The sequence below is a fragment of the Fistularia commersonii genome, chromosome 13 (genome assembly GCF_037954325.1).
Source record: "Fistularia commersonii isolate RoL2024-O1a breed Wild chromosome 13, RoL_Fcom_v1.0, whole genome shotgun sequence".
Taxonomy (NCBI): domain Eukaryota; kingdom Metazoa; phylum Chordata; class Actinopteri; order Syngnathiformes; family Fistulariidae; genus Fistularia; species Fistularia commersonii.
This window is the reverse complement of record NC_141296.1, coordinates 16,625,978-16,632,196: the sequence shown is the minus strand read 5'-3', so window position 1 is coordinate 16,632,196 and position 6,219 is coordinate 16,625,978. Positions and strand designations below refer to the sequence as shown.

Below are 6,219 nucleotides of genomic sequence, written 5' to 3'. Positions count from 1 at the left end.
ACGGGCAAAACGTACAATTCCCCCTGATTTTATCCTTACAGGCTTTTTTACACACCGTTTACTCTTTTTGTAAAGTCGTTTTAGATAAACAAAGTGGTTGTCACGCAACGTTAAAATGAAGATTCACGTATTTTGAATAAAAAATTTGGATTGGGTCGAGAATTTGATCCAGAGCACAACAATATCGAGGACTCTCACCCTTACAAGTCAAGATCAGGAATGCAAAAACGGCATGTGGCTAATGACGCAAGGAGCATTTTCCTTAATGTCAAGATTTTTGTACATTTTAATAAAAATGAAGTACTTTTTACGAAAAAAAAGCAAATGGAAATGCAAATTCAATTACTCAAAAGTCTTCTTTGTTTTGTATCACTTCGGTTGATAGTATTGGTTTTGAGATTTCACCGCCCTGGTTGTTGAGCAGTAATTATAGGAATAGTAATTACAATAAACAACGAAGAAAAGAATCTACACTAAAATATGTTGTGGCACAAGCACGTTAGCAAAATAGCAAAAACAAATTCCATTCACTCCCATTGTATTAGACAGAAGAAATTATCTTTAAAAAAAAACCCTAGCTGCAAAATTCGCTCTGAACATCCAAACAATAAGTTACCAGTAGCTGGTTCATTTTAGATGAATGTATATATTTTTTAAATGAATAGAAGTACTGCATTTTAGTAGTATCATTTATTGCAACTCTGACCCCTGATCAGCGTAGCTGGTGTATGCCAAAGAAAAGTAATATGTTCTTGAAAATATGTTTTTTGGGGTAATTGTTGCTAGATTTGCAGGGAAGGCGCCCCAGCAGTCGCAAGGCAGGCGGTTCTTGGGCCTTGCACGGCAGGTCCGCTGTCAACGGTGTGTGAGCGTGTGTGTGAATGCGAAATCATCGCATAAGCTCTCAAACGTCAAGGTCACAGACAGCTCTATATACTGTCATTGGAGACCATCTTCCATTATTTTGCATTTTACCTGCAAATGGAGGAGGAAGTATGGGAGTAAGAGGCGCTTTCTGTTTATAGGCGGCAGCGATGGATTCCAAGCTTTCGGCAGACATAACTGGCTCCGCTGAAGGTTAACGCGGCAGCTGCCACATGTTCTGCCTCCGTACAATCCTTAGGATTCACTGCAATTACTTCAAAACTTACAGGGATATATATAGCCAGGATGACCCCCCACTTTCTTCCAGAAGCGGAGACACTTTAGCAACATCTTCAGAATCATAGAGGAAATTTAAGATGTCAAAATCTGATATTTCACTTGATTTGGTACAAAACAGTAATATTTCAGTGTCAACATAATTCAACAAGTTAATAAACAAAGCATGAAACAAATTATGTAGCGTCTCTCTGTTGTTTGCAGAGTTCCCGATCCACAAGCAAATCATTTTTTTACACCTCATCATAAAAATATCAACCTGGCCGCTTCCCAACTTGAAAGAAACGCAATTGCTTGCGGGCCCCGGCCAGAAGGGGGCCCGAAAGGGCCAACCAACTTTGAATCACTGCAACAGAAGCAATGCGGGCAACTCGCACAGAAGCGTTGCTGCCATCGGCTGGCTGGTTTACGGCTCTTATGAATTCCAGTTTTCATCGCAAGTTTGTGTTCATATTCTTATTTTGATACGACTACAAAACAACTGTGCACTTTTGAAATACAAATGTTTACATAGTTTGGGATTATGGATTACATAATGGTGATGGATGCTCCCTGGAGGGGCCCCCAGTATTATTTTTAGTTTTTTTTTTGCCTAGGGCCCAAAGGGAACCTAGAAAGGACTGCCTTTGCTCGTCCGAACATGAATTTGACGTCTGATCACAAACACATACACACATGCACGCAAGCGTGCAAAATGATAAAAATAATACTGGGGGCCCCTCCAGGGAGCATCCATCACCATTATGTAATCCATAATCCCAAACTATGTAAACATTTGTATTTCAAAAGTGCACAGTTGTTTTGTAGTCGTATCAAAATAAGAATATGAACACAAACTTGCGATGAAAACTGGAATTCATAAGAGCCGTAAACCAGCCAGCCGATGGCAGCAACGCTTCTGTGCGAGTTGCCCGCATTGCTTCTGTTGCAGTGATTCAAAGTTGGTTGGCCCTTTCGGGCCCCCTTCTGGCCGGGGCCCGCAAGCAATTGCGTTTCTTTCAAGTTGGGAAGCGGCCAGGTTGATATTTTTATGATGAGGTGTAAAAAAATGATTTGCTTGTGGATCGGGAACTCTGCAAACAACAGAGAGACGCTACATAATTTGTTTCATGCTTTGTTTATTAACTTGTTGAATTATGTTGACACTGAAATATTACTGTTTTGTACCAAATCAAGTGAAATATCAGATTTTGACATCTTAAATTTCCTCTATGATTCTGAAGATGTTGCTAAAGTGTCTCCGCTTCTGGAAGAAAGTGGGGGGTCATCCTGGCTATATATATCCCTGTAAGTTTTGAAGTAATTGCAGTGAATCCTAAGGATTGTACGGAGGCAGAACATGTGGCAGCTGCCGCGTTAACCTTCAGCGGAGCCAGTTATGTCTGCCGAAAGCTTGGAATCCATCGCTGCCGCCTATAAACAGAAAGCGCCTCTTACTCCCATACTTCCTCCTCCATTTGCAGGTAAAATGCAAAATAATGGAAGATGGTCTCCAATGACAGTATATAGAGCTGTCTGTGACCTTGACGTTTGAGAGCTTATGCGATGATTTCGCATTCACACACACGCTCACACACCGTTGACAGCGGACCTGCCGTGCAAGGCCCAAGAACCGCCTGCCTTGCGACTGCTGGGGCGCCTTCCCTGCAAATCTAGCAACAATTACCCCAAAAAACATATTTTCAAGAACATATTACTTTTCTTTGGCATACACCAGCTACGCTGATCAGGGGTCAGAGTTGCAATAAATGATACTACTAAAATGCAGTACTTCTATTCATTTAAAAAATATATACATTCATCTAAAATGAACCAGCTACTGGTAACTTATTGTTTGGATGTTCAGAGCGAATTTTGCAGCTAGGGTTTTTTTTTAAAGATAATTTCTTCCGTCTAATACAATGGGAGTGAATGGAATTTGTTTTTGCTATTTTGCTAACGTGCTTGTGCCACAACATATTTTAGTGTAGATTCTTTTCTTCGTTGTTTATTGTAATTACTATTCCTATAATTACTGCTCAACAACCAGGGCGGTGAAATCTCAAAACCAATACTATCAACCGAAGTGATACAAAACAAAGAAGAATTTTGAGTAATTGAATTTGCATTTCCATTTGCTTTTTTTTCGTAAAAAGTACTTCATTTTTATTAAAATGTACAAAAATCTTGACATTAAGGAAAATGCTCCTTGCGTCATTAGCCACATGCCGTTTTTGCATTCCTGATCTTGACTTGTAAGGGTGAGAGTCCTCGATATTGTTGTGCTCTGGATCAAATTCTCGACCCAATCCAAATTTTTTATTCAAAATACGTGAATCTTCATTTTAACGTTGCGTGACAACCACTTTGTTTATCTAAAACGACTTTACAAAAAGAGTAAACGGTGTGTAAAAAAGCCTGTAAGGATAAAATCAGGGGGAATTGTACGTTTTGCCCGTGTGATGTCTAAGCCGCGCCCCTTGGTACTGACATCGCGGAGGAACCGTTGTTACGTCGGCATGAGAAGAGTCCAGGCAATAATCTGGACTTTGTAAAACGGGGGAACAAACCGGTTTCTGAGCCCTCGCCATTCCGCATAGGCAGAATGTTCCCGCGATTTGTGTTTTGTGTTTTTTGTAACGACGGATGAAGAAGAGAAACAGAGGTAGTTGATGTCACGAGCCTGTAGCTAACTGGTGTTTTCCTATAGAAGGTGAGACTTGTACGCTCCCTCTTTACATTAAACTGTATGTCATTTTGTGTCACTTTAAAAAACGAGTATATATATATACTTGTATGCCTCCAACCGGGCATACAAGTCATCGTACGCCCTTTGTTTAGCCTTTGCTATCTCTATCTTTCTCTATCTATCTACACCAAGTACTCTCTTACCTGTCTCCCTGATAACACTAGCTGTTGTTGTCCAGTCATCTGGAAGCTCACCCTGACCACCCAGACCCTTTCTCAACTCCTCCCTGAAAACCATGCAACACTCCTCCCTTTTCAGCTTCCACCACTTTGTCCTCTGCTCTGCCTTTGTCCTCTTCATCTTCCTTGTCACCAGAGTCATCCTACAAACCACCATCCTATGCTGTCTGGCTACACTCTCACCTACAACTACTTTGCAGTCACTGATCTCTTTCAGGTCACCTCGTCTATACAAGATGTAGTCTACCTGCGTGCTCCTACCTCCGCTCTTATAAGTTACCCTATGTTCCTGTTTTTTCTGGAAGAAGGTGTTCACTACAGCCACTTCCATCCTTTTTGCAAAATCTACCACCATCTGTCCCTGTGCATTCCTATCCTGGATACCAAATCTGCCCATCACTTCTTCATCCCCTCTATTGCCTTCACCAACATCCCATTGAAGTCTGCACCAATGACCACTCTCATTTCTGGGAATATTCTGCATCACTTCATTTAGCTCATTCCAGAACTTCTCCTCAAACTCACATCCCACCTGCGGGGCATAGCCACTAACAACATTGAGCATCACACCTTCAATTTCCAGTTTCAGACTCATAAGTCTATCTGACATTCTTTTCACCACTAGGACGTTCCTAACAAACTCCTCCTTCAAGGTAACTCCTACTCCATTTCTCTTCTTGTCAGTACCATAATAGAACAACTTAAAGCTGCTCCTAAGCTTCTAGCCTTACTACCTTTCCACCTGGTCTCCTGGACACACAGTATATCCACCAACTCTCTACCTTTTCCTGTAATAGTCCCGATATTCAAAGTCCCTCCTCTCAGTCCCAGGCTCTTTCCTTTCCTTCTCTCTCTGCTTCCAAACACGTGCTCCTCCTCTTCTTCTTGTTCTTGTTCTTCGACCCACAGTAGCCCGATTTCCACTAGTACCCTGTAGGTCATCAGTACCAATGGCGGTCGTAGTTAACCCGGTCCACGACCGATCCGGTATGATACGGTTATGGTTGACACGCATGTTTGGTTTTGGCAAAAATTTTACGACGGATGCCCCTCCTGACGCAACCCTCCGCATTTATCCGGGCTCGGAGGAAGACACGGGCCAGTGCCGCCCTGAGGCTGCACTAATAAATATAAGAATACCACTACTACTAATTATAAAAATGATAACAGTAATACGAAGTATGAAGAATAATAATAATTTCAGCCTCGTATTGTTCTTACCTTATCATATACCCGGTAATAATACGAATAATCTGTGTTTGTTTATCATTAGTGGGTCCATAGTATCAATGTCCTGTGCCATGTTTTCATCAGAACCTGCTCTCCAGGTCTCCAGCTGGCAGGCCAACACATAAAATGGGTTCCCTGGGAATACATTAGTGTGCAGCCAATTAAAACTATGATGCCTCATGTGGGTTGTGGACCGCGTGAAGCCCTCGGAGCTGAACGGGTGCCACGGCGTGCCGTCACGTGGAGGTCGGCGCATGCATATGGATCAGAGTATTAAAGGGCTGAGGAGTTGGGATTGCCTCCACACGACTGGGAATATTATCTCCAGACCAAATCATTTCATCCCCGGCGACCGCTTTCGGCAGATTGTTTGCGGCGAGCCTGCCATTATTCGTCAGTGAAGTCAGGTCAGTATGGAGCTTTTGAAACTTGCTTTTCATAGATTATGTTTTTGTGAGTGGCATTTACAGATGGTTAGTGGTGGAAATGTCACCTGGTCTGTGAGCCACAGTTGGAATAGAATGCAAACTTGGACAATAAGCAAGAATCCACAAGTATAAACGCTGAATAATCCAGATTAATTATTGACATGTGGGTCTGCCTGTGCATGTCAGTGAGCCATTGAATCACGTCAAATCAGTCAAACACATTTTTCTTGGTGCACTATAAGGTTGATGTTACTAGTATTATTGAGGACGATTGTTATATATTATGTGTGTCAAAAGCTCAATTTCATTGTCAAATAATCTTATTATCTTTAAATTTCAGGTAATCAATTTTTTTCATTTTTTTTCCCAAAGACGTGTACTCTCAGGTATGTGAGTGTGTGTGTGTCTATTTAGCATTTTTTTATTTAGCATATCTAGCATCTTCTTGGGCGGAATCCCTGGGACTTGTTCAAAAATGTCGGCAATGATAAAT

At 41.7% G+C, this 6,219-nt stretch overlaps 1 protein-coding gene across 4 annotated transcripts in view; it reads left to right on the top strand.

Moving 5' to 3' along the window:
* The first annotated feature begins 3,628 nt into the window (after window positions 1–3,628).
* The window catches only part of fbxl3l (F-box and leucine-rich repeat protein 3, like), a 7,943-nt gene continuing 5,352 nt past the window's right edge, over window positions 3,629–6,219 (top strand). For 2 of the 4 annotated variants that reach the window (XM_086158413.1, XM_086158414.1), the window contains exons 1-2: window positions 3,629–3,853; window positions 5,383–5,705. The gene's annotated coding sequence lies outside the window, so the exon portion shown is untranslated. Of the gene's footprint in view, window positions 3,854–5,382; window positions 6,113–6,219 lie in introns of all 4 variants that reach the window. The other 2 variants (XM_086158411.1, XM_086158412.1) reach the window with 2 other exon arrangements.